Source organism: Salarias fasciatus, chromosome 8 (assembly GCF_902148845.1).
Source record: "Salarias fasciatus chromosome 8, fSalaFa1.1, whole genome shotgun sequence".
NCBI lineage: Eukaryota > Metazoa > Chordata > Actinopteri > Blenniiformes > Blenniidae > Salarias > Salarias fasciatus.
The window spans coordinates 6977989-6997859 of record NC_043752.1 but is presented as its reverse complement, the minus strand read 5'-3'; positions in this window follow the sequence as shown (position 1 = coordinate 6997859).

The window sequence follows — 19871 nt, the reverse complement described above, 5'->3', positions numbered from 1 at the left end:
CACAGAGCGATGGGACCTCAGTAAATATGCTTGAACACCCTAATGAAGTTGTCTTTTTTAAGCGAAGTGAAAGGTATTCTTTTAGAGTAAAGGCAGTAATTGGAAGCATCTCACTGTCATCAGGAGGTCAGATGATCTTTGAGCTTTGTGAAGATGTCTGTGGTTCAATCCTTTTGCGTGAGCACAAGAGCATGGTGAGCAAAGCCAATCCATCCAGAACTTTATTTTTATTTTAAAAGCTATTTCCTCAGAAATGAACTGCCCCGACTCTTCACTGATAAAGACGTAATTGGCGCTGAATCCAACTGGCAGTGGATCCAGCTCTAAGTCTGGAAACACAAGTTTAACAAGTGGATTCTGTGTGGATTCAATCTTTTGTTTGGTTTTTTCAGTGCGATTATCTGTTGAGCATACAATTTGCTACTGTAAAAGAAGATTTTTTTAAATTTCAGGCCCCAATTACACAACAATGTTTTTAAGTCAAAACAGAAAACTTTTGTTGCCTCTTGACAGTCCGTTTACACAACAGCAGATGGAAAAATGCTCCCAGTCCATCTCTGTGGAAACAGGGTAATGCAGCTTTTTGAAAATGTGAAAACTGTATTTTCTTCTTTATGGAGAAAATACAACTTTTCTGAGACACAAATTGTTTTTCTGCACATGTCTGATGTAAATGGACAAAATCAACAATGGCGGCCTCCGGAGTGTCCCGACTCCGGGTACAAATTAATCTTCTGATTCTGATTCTGATTCTGACAAATTATCTTGGGAATTAGTAGTTAGTCGAGAGTCACTTGTAATAACAGCCCAGCTTTGTCCTCTGTCCATACTGTCATCTGTTTACTGTCATCTGTTAATGTTCACCGTATTGTTCTCTCTGCATGAAAGTGTGTGTGGTTTCACTACACAACAACCAGCAGTGCCAATTTGTTGTCTGACAGTATAAATAAACTGTTGTCAGGGTGTCATGGACATTCTGTACAAGCTTCTTTTTTTTTTCCTTCCTAAAATCAATGTGAAAACGGGTTTAAAGATTTTATGCCACAGGTTGTGTTCCTCACTCTGCGTCACGACGCCCCTTATGTTTGTGTTCATGTGTGTTCCTGCCTCTCATTCACTGACTTCTCCCTCCGTTTCCTTCCTGTCATCTCCTCGCCTCGTGGTTGTTCTTCACGTCCCCTCTATTCCTTTTTTGGATCATTCAGACCGCACCCAGCAGGGATCAGATGGTGGCGATAGTACTGTGGAAAAAGCACCATGAGTGGGTGATGAACATCTCTGAATGTATTTGTTGATATGTTCCAGCTCGGTGCAGCGTTATGCTCCTCATGACCGGCTTGAAATGTGAATAAAACGTACTGATGCTGCGAGCGAGCTCCATAAATCTGCTCTGATTGAGTCTGTTAAGCGCCGATGATGTTTTAATCATCTGGTATTTGGAAACACTCTGAAATTCCAGCATCTGTGCACTTTTATATGGGTGGAAAGACATAAAAAAAGATTTAAGATCGCCCATATTTTACAAGTCTGCACTCAGCACTTAACATCAACATGACAAACAGCCTAACACACACACACGCACGTACACACACACTCAACAGTCTCTTCGCAGAAACGGCCTGGTCACTGAGCTGAAGCATCATTCACATCAAAAGGTTGTTTCGACTCGTGGCTTGAATTTGACATGAATCCTGAGAAGATTGTCAAACGGGGTCAACAACGAATTCAAATAATGTGGAAGCTGAATTCTGTTTATGTCTCCTATCATTTTCTCAATGAAAACCGTTTATCATTTCCCTTTACCTGCTGGGGTGATGGACCGTCTGTGAAAGACAACAACCGGCTACAGATCCTCAAAATCATTGGAGCTCAATCGAAAGCACAATCTGGGAAGAATTAGCAGCTAGAAACATGAAAAAGAATTCATCAGCCGTCCAGACTGTGTTCTCTCTTCTGCCTTCAGGCAGACGTTTTAACGCCCCCAAAGAAAAACAAATCACTTGTCAAAGCGCTTCATTCCCTCCGCTATCAGGCTTCCAAACACAGACCACACGCATTTTAAAAGCCTTTAAAATGACCTTTAGGTGATTTTATCAAGAGGAAACATTTTATTTCTAGTCTTCACTGCTTTTCTTTTTTTTTTACTACCTGTACTGTTTTTTTTTATTGTTCTGTACAGCCTTGTTTTCATCTAATGCGCTTATCTTTCATCGTACAGTTCTTGGAATCTGCTCTCATTTACTCATTTTAACGAGTAATATGGATGTTTGGGCGGGCTAAAAGCTTCCATTACACATTCCAAAATAAGACATCTGAAGTAGCAGCGTCTAAAACTCAGTTAAAACGGAAAATCACAAAACAATTGATTTGAACAACTGAAAACAATTCAGACAAGGTCTAATGGAAGCCGTCAACTTTTCCTTCTGTCTGAAAATCAAAACCAGAGAAGTCCCTCCAGAGGAACTGTCGCCGTGGGGGCCTTTTTGTAGCAACTCCTCAGGGCACATTTATCGACTGGCTGCTCGACGGGGAAATCATTTAGAGCGCAACTGCGCAGAGAATTTTTCTCACTTGTCGCGCTCAGCTCAACCGGTAAACAGTCGGTTCGAGGGACCTGAATCAGGCTTTCCAGGAGTCAAAAGGGCATCGCACTCGAGGGAGCGAGGACGAGACTAATGCTAATCCAGCAAGAGAGCCCTCATCAGTGAGGGAGGCGAGCTGACCCTGCTGGCTCTTTAGAGTCCTCCAGATCCTCGTTACAAGCAGGCAGCGCTGGTGTGTGATACGTCTTTTCCCCTCCCGCCGAGCGCTCCGGTGTTGATGAAAGCATCAGCTGTTGAACAGGTTGTCAGCAAAGACGATGATGGACACCACCGAAGTACAAGCAGGCAATCTGATTTCAATTTCTCCCGGCGCAGGCTCGCCTTCTGTGTTATTAGCAGTCGAGCCGGCGGTGCGCCGCGTCTGTGCAGCAGACACACTCCGACGAATCTCATCCACTGTGCCGTGATGGAGCGGGCCCGGGAGGTTCTGAGGGATGCGTCACGGGTCTGTTTTGATACAGCGACCACCATCGTGTGGTACAAAATATTTTTTTAAACAAAGAAGAAAACTTTCCAGTTTACACTACATTGTGCCGTTTACGTGAAATAGATTTACTGTTTACATTCTGCATGTGCATTCAAACAGCTGAGAAATGCTCAGCATGTTTTCTCTCGTGACTGAAATGTCAACTCGTCGAGCAGCTGCATAAAATACATTTTTGACAAATCAAGCCCCCTCTGGCGGCACAAATTGCCCAATCTGGCAAGACTCATAAATAAAAATGGACTTGAACTGAATATTTATTATCTCCCAGGTTTATCCGAGGTTATCATCTGTTAATCATGTGGGTGTATTCAGTCTGGATTTTGTGGCCCCGACAAATTCCACAGCACAGATGAAAACTGCGGTTTTCATCAAACACATGCTGAGCTCGTCCAGACATTTCTGGACGACAGTTTTAGGTATCGATCCGAACGAATGTAATTTAGAGTAGAGATGACACTGTTTGGAAACTTGGGTTGCCAATGGCACTGGCGGTCCAGAAAAGACGTCACACCTCATGGAGCTTACATGTCATTGTCGTTGCCATGTTGGATGGGTCCCTGTACCCCGTCCAGTGCATTTCTTTTATTGTTTAACTCAGTATCTGTGTTTTCTCAGCAGTTGTCATCTCAGGGACACCGTGACTTGACTTCTAATAGAGAGAGAGAGAGAGAGAGAGAGAGAGAGAGAGAGAGAGAGAGAGAGAGAGAGAGAGAGAGAGGGAGAGAGAGACCAATGGAGACACAAAGTGCTCTGATTACACAGTTGTGTTGTGCCAAATTGCAGATGGAGTTGTCATTCAAGAAGAGGGTCTTTTATACTAATAATCAGGATCTATTTACGATCTGTCCTGGCTGAGTGTCACCTGGGTTCATAAAAACATTCATGACACGGTCAAATTACACCCCCATTCAACCTTTTTCGGAGTTGTTCATCTCAAAATACACTGAAGGCAATGTCAACTCGGTTGCTTTGGGGCAATAGATGGAACCACATCAGCATCTAAGCATAAGACTCTTCAGAGTCTTCAAAATCATCTAAAATTGCACAGAAGGTCACTTGATGAGTTGCTCATCACTTTTTAGGGCTGAATACTAAGTTGGAAGATGTAATTCTGCACTTTCTGCAAATTACTTGTTGTTCTTATGTGCGTGTGTGTGTGTGTGTGTTTAAGCCTGCAGAAGATCTGAGTGTGAAGCTTGGGTAAACTCTCTTAAAGGAATGCGCCGAAGATTTTGGACCCACGCCCTTTCCCTATCACATTGACAAAGTGAGATAAGCTCATAAATACCTTTTTTGTGTCTGTGCGTCCAGGGGCTGGATCCCAGCTGTTAGCATCATAGTTAGCTTAGCTCAATTCCTGGAGGTGAACAGGAGACAGAGCCGGACTGACGAGAGTGGACAAAATACTGCTTCCAGTGGTCCAGGGGACGGCGTATTAGCACGTGAAGTAAATCGGCGCACAGCGGCTGAGTCTATGGCTTCTACTGCTGTGCTCCGGTATATCCTTCTGTGGAGCACTGCGCATGCGCAGGTCAGTGTGTATCAAAACGTTATTTTAACGGATTGAAAATAAAACACGTCTTTTAAAATGTTTTATAACCATTCGGATTTACTTCACGTGCTAATACGCCGTCCCCTGGACCACTGGAAGGAGTATTTTGTCCACTCTCGTCAGTCCGCCTCTGTCTCCTGTTCCCCTCCAGGAATTGAGCTAAGCTAACTACGATGCTAACAGCTGGGAACCAGCCACTGGACGCACAGACACAAAAAAGGTATTTATGAGCTTATCTCACTTTGTCAATGATAGGGAAAGGGCGTGGGTCCAAAATCTTTGGAGTATTCCTTTAAATGGCTGCAAAACAAGAAGAGGAAAATCTGACACTCTCCACTGCTGTGCTCAAGTTTCACTTGCACTTCCTGCTTGTGGTTTCACCAACGCTCATAAGTGCATGAAACGTTTTCTAGCAGCATTGAGTGGAACACTTCTTTTTAATCCTTCACATTTTCTTTCCCTCAGATAAATCCCAAGTCCGCCTCTGTGGACGAGCAGGAGACGCTGAAATGGACACAGACTGCCTTGATGATTTTCAAACCAGATAGAAGTTTTCAATGAAACTATATTCTCCTGTTAAACTGCGGAGAAAATCAGATTTGTATTGATGTGCACTGGTGTAACAGCAGGATGCCGGCATCACAGAATGGGGGCAAGTGTCCGTGATGAGGGTGTTTTTCTGGTCTGCACACAGCTATGTGTTTCTTTGAAACTCTGCCATCCAGCTGAGGAGTCCACAAGATCAATTAGGCGAGTAGCCTTGGAAAGGCCGACTATTGAACGAATCTCTGATCTCTTGTCCGCTGGCTCCGATGCATCGGCTCCCCGCTAGCTTCTACGTGCAGAGCTTTGTGATTCACGTTAAATCGAAGCGCCTCTTCGCTGTCCCTTCTTCGCAAAGTCACTCTACCTCTATGACAACTTCATCCTCACATGTTTATTTCAGCAAAGAAAAACACACAAGTCAGAACGGAAGCACAACACAGCCGTTCATTACCTCTGACGCTGCCAACTTTTGAATGCTAATCGTAAATGTAACTGTAATCCTTTAGGTACATTTTAATCATCTCAGCAAATACTGTATATACGCAGCCATTCACGGATCACAGCTCCGCATAAATCTGCATATTCTGTGTGAAGGTGGCAGGGTACAAATGCAATTCACACCGACTTGTGTTTTGTCATTGCTCACTTTTTCCACATGACTAGCTTGCAATTATTTGCTTTTGCAGATTACACTGGTAGCATTGGTATTTCCCACTGATTAGCCGCCAAATAAAACTGTCTGTTTAACTCAGTAGCTGTCTTTTCTCAACAGGGACACTTAGTCATGACTTCTAACTCAGTGCACGCACACACACACACACACACACACACACACACACACACACTGAAACTCAAACTTATCTCAACTTTTGCCATATCTCCTGCTTTCTTAACCCTTCCCCCTACTGTAATTTTACACTGTTCAGTGTTTCCTCTCATTAGGTTGAAATATTATTGTAAGTTTTGGGAATCTACAACATTTCATATTCTTTCAACACACACTGGCACATGCTTCTTTTTCTATTGAAACCACATGAGTGCAGAGTACACTATGCTAGAAACATTAACATCAGTGAAGTTGGATTGTCACTCTGGAGGTCACTGTTTGTGTTGTTGTCCATCTACTGAGCAGAAGAGTTATTTACTACTGCTGCAATGCTCATAACCAGTAGCAGCATTTCAAAAAAGTTGCCTTTCCCTCTGTTTCCATGGAGATGGAGCGTTTTCGAGAAGAAGTTGCGGGCCACTGCTCCATTACAGCTCAAAGCTGCGGGCGAACACACCTGAGCATAAATGTTTATCACGTGATGCAAGGCACAGATGAGGAAAATCGCGGTCTGGATAACCCAGGCAGGACTGTATTTCCAGACTGCTGTCATAGTCACAGGATCAAGGTGACCTGCTGGAGTTTTGTGATACCAATCAATTAAAAATGGCTATTGACATCCCAGATCTGATAGCCACTGATCCAATCAGGAGATTCCAGGTTTTAACCTCGAATTACAATAAGTTGCATTTTGCAGTGATGATATGATTTACAATAAATTTCAACACTTATGTTTTCGTTCATGTCTTTTTTGCCTTGAGATTTTTTATTTAATAGCCTCTACTCTTGCCATTCATTTGGAGCATATAATTTAGTTTTGTTTTAATTTATCATTTACCTTGTGTTTTTGTGTGTTTTATGGGCATTTTGTGACATGATAAGTGCTATGATTTGGTTTTGCCATATTTTTTTTTACTATGCGTTTCCCTTCATATTTGAAATTCTGTGGAGTTGAATTTGCATGGATTAAATGCACAGAGCTTCAAAGTTTTGCAGTTCATTCTGTCTTTTGCAATATGTACTTTGTACACGTTTATATCACATTGCAGTTCCTTCCAATGCACCCACACTAATCTAAACAGTCACGACTTCGTGTCTCAGCTTAAATCTGACTCTAAGTTTACTTTACTCATCCTAAACTTTCACGATTTTCCTTGTAAGGACTTTCTGTTGGACCCCATAGAAGGACAACGCTACAATGACAGATTTCGGTTATCAATATTGTTAGAGATACAAGCTGAAAAACTGTTCACAGATGTCGGACGCGGCAGATATCCAAGCATAAATAATCTGGCGCGGCTCCCTCACTCCTGCGTTGTTGCCCATTGATGTTTTCTTTACATAACTTAAAAAGGCTCCCTGCAGAATCGGTCTACATGCTTGGCTGGGAATCCTATAGGAGCCTGCAAAGCTGCCGCAAAGCCAACAAAGGGGTCAAAGAAAGGTAAAGGAGGAATAATGAGGACTGAGATTAGACGGAACAGAACTGCGAAGTATCACGTGTGCCGCAAAGTCTTCTTTAAGGGTTCACTTTCGCCAGATTAATCTACAACAGACATAAACAGGTGTGGGAGCTATTGTAGATGTTTCAGAGCCTTCCAATCGCAGTTCCATCTCACTCTGTAATCTCTTTTAAACTATCTACTGTAGTAATTCTGAAATGACACGGGCATCAAGATGCAGCGCCGCTTCACCTAGTGGAAAGCCAACAATTTGCCCCACACACAAAAAAAGCAGATGTGCGGGACAAAAATATCAATCCGTGCAGGAAGTAATTAAAAATGTGGATGTAGACGCCTCACTTGTTGCTTTGAAGAATTTCCACCTATACTTCCACGCCGGGAACATTTTCTTCACTCTGTCCCTCGGTTACGCTGCCTGTAAACAAGTAATTATCTCAAACTAACATATTGGGACTCCGCTCACAGCCAGAAGAGCTGCTGAATTTACATAACACCTGTAGCTAATTCAGAACACAAAGTATGTCAGGTAATTAGGCGGCGAGGAGCCTCTGCCAGGACAACACTTCATATTTAAAAAAACAACACATAATAACTGGATTGGGTGTTTTTTTTGTGATTTGATTTTTCTACGGTACTCCACAAAATGTAATAATAGAGCGACAGACAGCCACCGACTTTCTAATTACTGGGTAAAATGGTTTTGGGGGTTAGACAGTGAATGCAGACGGAGACACACAGTCTCAAAAGAGACGCTGGTAAAGTCAGACCAGCTGCAGAGACTGATTCTGAAACTGAGGGATCATGGTAACCATGAAAAATTGAAACTCTAGAGAAAAATGTCACTGTAACTGCTGAGTTTGTTCAATATAAAAGAGGATAGCTATGATCCAGTTTTAGTGTTGAGTGTGAAACATCTCTGAACCCTCTAAAGTTTGGAGTCTCCATTAGGAACTTGGGGGAATGACTTTTCTCTCTGAGACATCAAAACGAACCCAAATCCTATGTACTCCTCCAAATCAGCTAACACAATCAGTAAAAATGTTAATTCAAGAAATAAAACTAAGTCATTGAGCCAAGTATTCATGCATTCCTTGAGGAAACCAATGTGGCTAAGCTGATATTCACTGTGAGTAAAATTTACACGGCTTCAAAATGTTTCCCAACCTGTTTTTCATTTTCATTTGAATTGAAGCAAAGTTGCTGGCGCGAACAAATAAGGACACAATCATTTTCAGCACTTCTGCCATTTGTGAGCAAACACAGAACTTCTAAATGCCACGGTTTCCTCTTCCCATTCAGTATTTGCCAGTCAGAAAAACCGACTGTGACTTGATTCATAACTACCACCTCAGTCATGTTTGAAACTTAAAGACAAGGATTCTCAATAGAAAACGGCTGCATTATAGAAACACAGTGTTCCTGAGTGACCTGAAGCTTTTCATCGCTGTGTGTGTTCAGGGACGGCAGATGAAGACTGTGAGCTGTGGAAAAGGAATTTGCTCGTGTGCTTAAATATGCTCTAATTTGCTTTTGTCCTGAACTATTCTGATGTGTTGAAAGAACTGTTGGCCGAGACTCACGAGACGTAATTCACTTAACAGCTTCACTTTTGTTCGCAAACAAGATTAAACAGCGCCGCTCTTTTAGAGTCATGTTAAAAACATCTTTGAAAAAAACAGAAGAAGTCAAAGTTGTACTTTTTGACGATATTAACTTTTCTCACATAAATCATTATCTATCTTTCTGAAAACGCTGGTTTTTCTTTCCACTGTCTCCTCTGTTTGTTTCATGTGTTTCTCTGTAAATGTGCCTGCACATGACTGTTTTATTTGATGTTTTATGAATAAGATTGCTTTGAATTATTGAATTAAAGAAGTGCTTTTGTGTAAAAATATGTTTCCTAAGTTTCTGATCATATTAATAAGTTTATTTTTTTTAATTCTGTGCCCTGCTATTTTTGGAGAAATGCTAAATTTATCATCTTAAGTCAACCAACAATCCCAACCAAGCAGAGTTCAGTAACCTGAGAGGGATTCAGCTGATAGCATCTCCACAGGAAGGCCTCCAGCAGCTTCTCGTCTTGAGGACAGACTGCTAAACATGTGTCCTCATAAATAAACCGCATGACCGAATAGATCATTAGTCTTCTACATACAGCATGCAGAATCAGCCGCTTGTTTATGTGAGCAGAAAAGCCTGCCTTCGTTGGTTTTCTCGAGCAGCTCGGACCACCAGACCAGCTTCCTGTCCCTGCAGATTCACTTTCTGACACTGATTCCTCCCAGATGTGCGCACAGTCTGCGCCACGCTCACCGACCGCCGTTTACATTGGTTTGTCCGTCTTTATTTTTCATGTTTGTGTCTCCGCCGAAGCTTTATTTTGAGTCACACACACATGACAAATGACCAAACGCTCTGGAACAACACATTCAGACAGCCGCAGATAAAATCTCGCTGTTGCGTGTTTTCTCTCCATATTTTACCATCTGTCTCCACTCCTTTCTTCCTCTCCCTCAGAGGTCGCGACCTGCGACGTCTGGCTGTTTCATCTGGCTGGAACTGTTCTGTTTTTTTTTGTTTTTTTCCTTTTGTTATTTCTCCGTCAGTGACACGAGGTTCTAAGTTTCCTCGCCACTTCCTCCTCGGCTACTTCACAAACCGGTTTCTAAGCAGGAAAAGAGAGACGTCAGTCTTTATTACAACATGTGATTGATGTCATCTTCTGGAGGGAGAGAAAACGGAAAGAGCAGGCTGAACTTTCACAGCAGCGCTGCGACGCCAGACGGATTTAAAAAGCCGGATTTTCAAATGGAGATGAAATAAATCAAAAGGGCAAGAGTTTTAAGGAAGATCACGCAGGAAATGACAAAACCTTTGCGACTTGAATCACATCTCATCCTCACTCATGTCATCCTCTTTCCTGATTCAGCATTTGTCACAAACATCGATGTATCAAATGTGCGTTCTCCGTCGTCGTATTCCAAAAAAGTCTCCCTTTATGCACTGCAACATATTTGCAAAGCCGCTTTCACACAGGTTGGAGCAGCTGAAGATTAATGAGCAAAAGAGAAAAAAAGGTATGGAATGCTGCATTATAAGGAGTACTCCATTTACACTTCATTATGTAATGAACTGTGGCTTCTCGTGATAAATCGCCTTCATACAACATGGAATAAATTCCTCTGCATTCTAGAATAAAGTGTTACAGCAGTGATAACTAAACAGTTTCTGTTTTTTGCCTTTTTCTGTAAATGTTTCATAAGTTGCATTATTTGATAACCAGCCAGAACAATCTTTCTTTTTTTTTTTTTTAATAAAAATCAATAAAAACGTCACATTTTTCCTCTGATTCAGGGAGTCTTGGTGTTTTTTTTTTTTCTTCTGATTGGTGACACAAAGCTGTAAAGGCAGCAGCTTCTCAGACGCTTTTTCTTCTTTCAATGATGCAAACTTTATCGAATGTCTGCTGGCATTTAAAAGACAAAAGCAATGAAGAGCAGATCAGATAAGTCAGCTTCATTCTTTCAGACCTCATCTGACATGTTCTCAAACAACTTTATCTATTTTCAGGCAGAAACATGAACAGATGTTCATAGATGGAACTATTTTACCTTCCATGTGGCCCTAAAGTCAAGACTGAATACATTACATTGAAACTATTACATGTTACACAATGTTGTCTATTTCCACTAACTTCAACATCCTGCAGTTGTAAAGCCCTCAGTTGTTGAGTATTTCATGACGCACTCAGTAAAACTCTAAAGAGACTCAAAGATGAAGCAAGGCCTCTCTGGGCTTCATGTCTGAGCGGATAGAGCGATTTTCACCGTTCCTGCCTCATCTTGCGCAGCTGCTTGGACCAGAACCACCGCAGCAGCTCTGAGTATGATCCAATCCTCTGGCAGCCGCCGCTGGAACAACAGCCACCCCCGTTCGCGACCCCGAGCAGCCGCGGCACGCGCCATAAAGCACGGCCGGCCCCCGCTGCTAACCTGGACGCTGCCTTCGCCGCAGGATCGGTCTCTGCCGCCTCCTCTGTGATCACACACACTTCAGGAGAGCTTCAGCTGCGACACTCCTCTGAAAGAGACTCTTGTTGCAAGATGTTTGAACTGTTGTCTCCTTCTGAAAGTAATAAAAGCATGCGAAAGCTTTTAAATTAGTGAAGTCATTACAGAAAATTCCAAGGGGGTGACACGAGGAAGGCAGCTCTCCAGGTGTAGACGCGCTGGAAAAAATCCTCCTTACTTTGTGGATTTACTCACCAGTTAATGGTGGAGAAAATTTTTATTTGTCTTTTTTAGAACTGTTTGAGCACACATCAACAGACTTGTGGTACCTGTATTTCAGATTATGCTATCCATTAGGAATTGCTGCCGATTGTCTGGCATATAAACGCGATGTCCGGGTTGACCTCTGCCTCCCCCTTTTCCATTGAGGTCATGATCAACAACACATTAGAACACTGGAGACTCATGTTGATAAGTATTATCATGGAAACCGTAGTCGCTGTGATAACAACAACACGTGTCCCTCTGGTTAATATTAGGCTTCAAAACAAGTTTATTATTGTTGCAGGGTGAATGATTAATGTGCCCATTTTAACTCAGATGGATGACGTTGCACACAGTTAAGGTTTGGATGGATTTGTCTTGAAAAACACAAAATCTAGTGTCGTCGAACGCGGACAAAGGACCTGAAGACATCTCGAAGTCATGGTTACATGACAAGATGGATCAGCAAACTGACAGGAGGTGGATTGATAAATCACAATGCAGAAACAGACATGAACTCAAACAAAAATGTCAATATTTTGTTCCTTTAAAATATAATATCTGAAGCTGCCAGCACCCCACCTGCCACAGCAATGTTGATAAAGAGGTTTTTCAGCGAGACTGTGTCCTCTGCCACCCCAGCTGTCCCATACATCAAACTCTTACGGCACACTTACGGTGTTTGAAATGAAATCTTCGGCTTGTTTTCCTACCAGTGGAGTGCAGGTGAAGCTTGAGTAAACAAACAAACCCATTCAGGAACAAGTAAGTAATAAAAACAACATTTTGAATTTTCACGTCTGGTCCCATCAGGAGCTTCCTCAAATGTGTTTTTTATCCAAGTCTGATTGAAAGTGCATGTGCATGTGCATTAAAGAAGGCAATCATGGTGTCCTTTAGGTTCATCGACAACCAGTATGCACCCATATGAGGACAGAGTATGGAATGAAAAACATTCAAAATAGGAAGCAATATGCTTTTCTTCTTCTTCTTTAGATCCACCAGGATGAGTACTTCACTGGAGGAGACGGAGAGAAAGTCCCCTGTTGGTTTTGCATGAAAGTTCAGCAGCGGCTTCAGTTGTTGGATGAGCTTTGAGAGCGGCTGGTCGCACTTGTGATGCAGCGGGAGACGATACTTGAGGCAAATGTCACCAAGTGGGGCTGCGACGACATGTTTATCATCTCGAATCTCGACATGCACACTCTGAAGCACCATTCATGGCGGAGGGTCGAGGCCGCTCGTCCTTCTCAACTTCCTCACGCAAACAAACTTTAACTGTGCTCATCATGCCCTCTGTAGACTCCTGACTACTTCTCGTTGAGTTGTCATTTTGTCGCCTTTCCAGCTCCGTTAATTTCATTTCTTTAACTGGGCCTTCGTGCTGAGATCGCTGTGCGTTATGCAGGGGAGTGAAAATCGCCGGGACGGTTCACGCCATTGTCCTGCTGCGAGGATTGCTGCCTTGCACCAGAGGGGGAGTACGCTGCAGCTTTAGAGCAATCTACTTCTCCACAAGTGGTCCCAGTTCTATCATCCACCTGAGTGATTGAGCCTTGGCTGGAGAAAATGCGGAGCTGGCCTTATAAATGAAGCTGAGCTAGAGGCTTGTTTAGCAGTGACTGAGCTGCCCGCGAGGCTGCGATGGGACCTGTGAGATTTGCATTCTTTACAGGGGGATTGCCAGGACAGGAACATTCTTTGCTTTCGATTTAGAGTGTAGGCATGGTAAGTCCCTGCTTTCTAATAAAAACAGAGCAGAGGATGATGAAAAGATGCTTTATGGAATCGGGTACCAAAATATACCTCAGTCATTATGGTGAACTTCATGGTGCCACAGACTTTCAGATCCTGATGAATAACTAAAGACGTGGTCAGTGTGGGTTTGGTTGTATTAAACCGTGTCAACTGTACTAAACCTACTTAAAAAAAAAAAAAAAAAAAAACATTGAAAGACATGATTTTTGCAAGCATGTGATTTTCAGTAAAGATGGTATATGACTTATGCTTCCATTGTTGTTTTGTTCCCGAGCTTGTGGGTCACTATTGGAATAATCTTATAATAATAAAAATGATAATTTATTCAATTTAAAAGCGCCTTTCACAACACCCAAGGACGCTGAACATTAAAACACCGAAAAAGAAAAAATTAAAATAATCTTGCATGACAGACGCAGTATTCTGACTGCTCCTGTTTGCAGGATTCTACTGAATAGAATTATCGTTAAATTAACATTATCTAGAGAAGACATTGATTTTGCTGACTCAAACAGACCATAGGATCAGACGCATGTGCACACTTATGCATTTTGCATTAGGTATTCCTCATGCGACACCAGTCCACGATGTGAGCAGAGGGAAAAACTATTTGTTTGATTGTTTTGCACATTAATGTAGGTCAAAGTGCAACTGATCTAAAAGTAACACATGTCACGGAGTAGTTTGTAAATATTGCAGCCCTTCCTCTGAATGCAAGAATAAAAGATTTACTGAAAAGGACACAAACAGAGTCTGACGTCGAACTGTATAATGCTGGAAGCGATTGTTCTTGACTTGACTGCACCGACACAAACAACGTGCTTATTTAAAAACCTGTTGGCTTCACGGAACCTGGACCTACAGCATGCACTGGGGCGCTTTGAAGCCGAGTGTGAAGCGACAGATTAATAATAATCACACTCCTCCTTTAATCGGACGTCCATTCGTCCTCATATTTTCCTTTCCTTTTTCCCATACTCCATGAGATGGATTACCAAAAGATGACTGATAACACACTGCTGGAAAAGAATATAATTACAGTGAGAACTTATGATCTGGCAGCACCGTTTTTCCCTTGCAGTTATGAAGACCTTTACACTGTCAACATTCTTCAGAAAGTACTTGCGTTGTTTTTATAAGCTGTTTTTTTAATCAGTAGTTTAGAAGCCAAGGTTTTTCACCATTGAAAGCTTGATGAATCACGTACCAACAAGGGGGAAAATCACATAAAATGCTCCGTTATTGTAGAATTTGCATGAGAGCATTCATCAGAGTAATCATTACTGTTGCTGTAATCCACAAACTCCACTTCTTCCGTCGCTAATTTGATGATTGAAATTGATTCGAGTGGCTGTTGGACGAACTGTTAGTTCAAATCCAGACGAGGAATAATATTTATGATGGACCCGCTACAAAGAGAAAGTTCTATCGGTTGGGCGCAATTAATGTTGCCTGTTTTCTCTGGGAGGTTTCCCAAAGCTTGTCTCCCCAATGCTGGAAGACGTCAATCAATACTTCACTTACCTAACAATTTGACCCGCATTTATTAGTCTTGTCATGCATTTTAGCCTCTTCTGAGGGGTTTTTTTTTTTTTTAATTCCTTCCCTCGCTACTTCTTTTTAAACCATGCCACAAATAATCTGGAGAAACTGAAACGATCCTTGGGGTAGGCGTACGGGTTAAACTTGAGCGGGTGATAATCTTTAGGCAACATGTTTATGGAACTCCTGATTTCTGTTTCCCTCAAGAGGTTAAAGAATAAATAAAGAAAGAAATGAAAAAAGCTTCATCTTGAAAATGGTCAGTACTAATTCAATTGTTTTTTTGTAAGCTTGCTGATGTATGAAATTGGCGAATGCGAGGCTCTGGGCTTTGAGATCAGGACAACAGATCTAATCCAGGCTGACAAGAGGAGAGAGAAGATGTGAGGATCTGAGAGGATTCCTGGCAGGAGATGGAGACAAATCTGAAAAGTAAAAGAAGAAAGCTGGTAGAGGCATGCCATGATTCTTTTAACATTGTTACTGCGCCACAGTTACCCAGATGACTGTGTTTAATCTGTCTGTTGCACCCAAGCCCGAGGGTTTCTGCGTATATATATATATATATATATATATATATATATATAGTCCACATAAATGGAACGAAGATATCTCAGCAGTGGAGGCCGTGCTGCATGTAGGAGTGGGTACACCATTTGAAATCTGCTAAACAAACGTTTTCGGCGTTATGAATAGTGACATGTAAGAACAGCCTTTGCATATTCAGATCCCCATAAAAGTGTTCCCACATCGTCATAAATTTGAGATTAGCTCGGAAGGGGCGCACAGTAAGTGGAACCTGCTCAAGACCTTATGGATTTTCATCTTGAAACACACCTGATAAGATGGAGATGGAGTTCAATATTTAATTTCTCACATCTTCGCATGAAATATTTAACATTAAAACTGCTCTGTTAATTACTGATTGTTGTTCACGTCTCACAGCAATTCTACTCTATTCTTAATTTGCCATCACCATTTTTTTCCCCCATTTATGGCTATTAAATCATGCCTAAAGCCATATTTATACGGAAATGTTTTCAAGTGAAAGTGACAAATGGTGTTCAGAGCCACAGAAAGCATAACTTTTTGGAAATGGCTCTCAAGGAGGAACTTTTAGTAGAATGTTCCAACAGGAAGGAAATAAAGGAAAATGCAGTTTTTCTGAAAAGCCATGACTGCTACTATGCACCACGATGCGATTCCCCTGCATAGTCCGTATTCTACTGGAACTTGTTAGTTTTATAGTTGAGAGTCAAACTTGGTTGTTTGTTGAAATTGATTAACGTTGACAGATTTGGGTAAATACTGAGCGTCAGCAGACGAATGGCAGCTCTTTCAGATGTTTTTCAGTCCTCCAGGAGTATAGAAGAAACTTTAGAGCTTGGCGTCAGGAATGGCTGCCCGTTTGTTGGGTTTTTCTTTCACCACCAAGAACTTGTTCCTTCCATCTTTCACCCTCACAGTGTTCCCGTGATAAAAAAGAGTGCCAGCGTGAACTTGAGGAATGTGGCACTTCACAGAACCGAGGAAGAGAATATTGAGAATTTCATATAACTCCGTCTATGTTTTGACTCGTGTCGACCACAATTTCTTTTTTTTTCATGCAGTTTCAACACACAGCCTCTCACACAGGGGCTTGTCTTACATTCGTTTTAGTGTGTTATTCCAATGAAGTCCTGCTCGTCACAGGGAGACGATTCGGCCCCACACTGCTGTGGTCAGACAGTGTTATCTGTAATGTAATCTCAGTTTGACATCAGACAGACATCAGTAACACCCTCTTCTCTCTGGCACACACACACACACACAGAGCCCGCCCCCCGTGGTGCAGTTTAACTCACCCATTGGATTCCACGCCGCGGTCGGCTCCGTTATTGGTGTAAATGAGCGGGTCCAGAGCAATGGCCTCTTGCCAGCTTCCCTGCAGCTTCGTCTTTTTGCTGTTTACTCTCCCTCCGACTCTCCGAAGTAAGACTGCATCTCTCGGACTCCCTTGATAGGTGAGTCAGGAATTGCACTGCAATGAAAAGAAAGTTAGAATGGAATATTTGCTGCCAAATTATTAATTTCCCAAGACTTAACTATGCTGATAGTGGTATAATATTTGTGTGGAAGGTTGCAGGCTTTGTGTTTTTGCAGTCTTTTGTTTTTAAACTCAAATTGGAATCCTCCAGATTTTTGCACCCAGAGCTCAGATTAGTTCACACTGACTGCACAGTCAACCTACTCTCAAAGACACATCGTGCACCTGGTGCGATGCAGTGAGAGAAGTCGTCAAATTTTGGCCCATTTGTTCTGACTCATGAAGCTTCTCATGAGGCGCCAAAAGTGTTCTTTGCTCCACCCAGAAGGAGAAAACAGGTGCAGTGGAAACACATCCGGATGTTCGGTAAAGACATGCGCTGGTGTACTGGACGCGATGAGCTTTGGATATTAAAGGAACAAAGTGATTAATCATATATCAGGACTCTGACTCTCATTCATCCGACACACCAACAGGCAGTGTGTCAATGAATATTTCAGTGTGGCATCCCAGGGGTTTAAAGCTTTCGCCTGGCCTCCACAGTACCAATTAGATATTAAGGGTTACAGAATAAGATCGGTTCAACATTATGTTTGCCCAATTTGCTTTAATTGCAGATCTGAGGCAGGTTGTACATGTTCTGTGAGTTGACATAACTCTGTCCCGTTCGGGTGAATGAAATTCCCCATTAACGCTAACAGGGAATTACTCTGAAATAGTTTAAAACTCGGGGGAAATGCTGGGGAACGCATACCAATGCTGCTGCGCTGACGACTGGAGCGAGCGCTGGAAAACAAAGGCAGAATTATTACGATGCACTCTTCCCTTCTGTTCAAGAGGGGTCAGCGTAGATTTCGGGGCTCAGTGGATGAAGTCCTTCGCCTTTTAAATCTGCACATGTATTTCTTTAGAATGCCTTGAAGGACTATTTTCGCTTTAAAAACAAACAGAAGAAATCAATGAAAAGTCGGAGTTAAGTCCCATGTGTTTGTCACTGTTTAGATTTTAAAACTTCAACAAAGTCTTCCCTCCGAGGCTATTTTGCGTTGAGTAATCCACAGTCGGCTCGTCTCGCATCTGTTTTTCATTAGCTAAAGGTGCGTTGAACCACAATTCAACTTACTGTTTAATATTTCAGACCTAGCACTACTTTCAAGTCTCCAAGCCTGTGTGCAGTCCTCAGTTGCTTGTCGTGCTGTTTGAGCCCCTTGCATGGGGACTGCCTTCGAAATGTGAGTGTGTGTTTATGTGATTCTGTAAATATGACATGGCTTGTACTCGTCATTTATCAACATGGCAAAGCAAAGCTCGGTGGCAAAAATGACGGAATCGTCTCAATCGGTTGTTTAAATAAAGCTGAACTCAGACACGCCACCAAACAAGTCACTGAAATGGTAACTTTCTGGCTTTAAAGGTGCATTAAGGAGTTTGCACATTTTATGCGAAACAGCGCCCCTGCAGGCCTTGGGCGCAATGCAGCTTAATGAAAAACTCGTGCCTGTGGCTCTCGTGCACGGAAGAGACGAAGTCCTTCCTCGCTCTTTTAGTAGCGCTCGAGTAAAATTTAAGTTTCTTTTACCTGGTGGAGTCTGTGCTGGAGCTGTGGCAGTGCTAGAAGCCGGTCTTTTCTTACTTTCTGGAAGCTCCTGCTCAGTTGTTGCTCACTAAGCATCTGGCGGAGTAATGGCGGACAAAATGAAACCTAACTAAATCAGGCCAGCCGGAGCGCGCATTACGTCATTCCTTTCAAATTCTCTCCCAAAAAATTCTGGTGCCGGACCGGCACTGCAACTTTCAAGTGACAATTTAGCGCTGTTAGAGGTACTTGTAATGAATATGTCAGGGCACATTGTACACACCATTAAAAATGTGTAACATATTTATGGTGGAAAATAAGTATTTTTAAAGTTGAAAAACTCCTTAATGCACCTTTAAGAAACACTAAAAGAAAGCAAAAAGAAAAAACTCATTTCTTTTTTAGATCAAAGAAAATGAAATATAGAATCATTCAATTCTGAGGAAAAATGGATGTAATAAAACACTGTGAGACACCTCTGGCTTTTCTAGAAGCTTGCAGTCTCTGAGTCGTGGATTTAACGAGTGACAAACAGCACTCTTCATCTGTCTGGCTCCAACTTTCTCTGCTTGCTGTTGCCAGATCAGCTTTGGGAGTTGGAGCCTTGTCATGGACCGTTTTCCTCAGTTTCCACAACAGATTTTCAGTTAGATTCAGATCCATATTTGCAGGTCCTGACATTGACCTTACGTGTGTTTCTTTAAGGAAAGTTGTCAGTTTTTGCTCAGACGGATTACCATCTTTGAAAATGATGCCATCATCCTGTTTCCATCATCTGTTGTGACTTGAAACAACTGAATGAAACTCCTTCGAGTCTACCGAGTCCATCGTTTTTGCCAGGTGTTGGAAGTAAATCCCATCAAGCTTTGCTCATTGGCAGGTAAGAAAAAAAAGCAACTCCAATGCAAACAGAAGAACACAAGGTGAAGCGCCACTCAGATCACATATTAACATCCACCTCAATGCATCTAAACAGGGCTTGTTAAAAAGCCCTGTCATTATATGAGGAGATAAAGAGCCTGGCGCCTCGGTGGATTTGACCTGCAGTGAAACCTGGTGAGACTTACAATGACTCATAATGTGATTCAGATGTACTGCATGTGTACGATTTCAGTCATTTCAATGATTTTATCATCAAAATGGCTAAATTATTATAATTATCTCCTGTTGAAATAGCAGGAAGACAGCAAGGCGGTTCTGAGCTTCGCATTACCTATT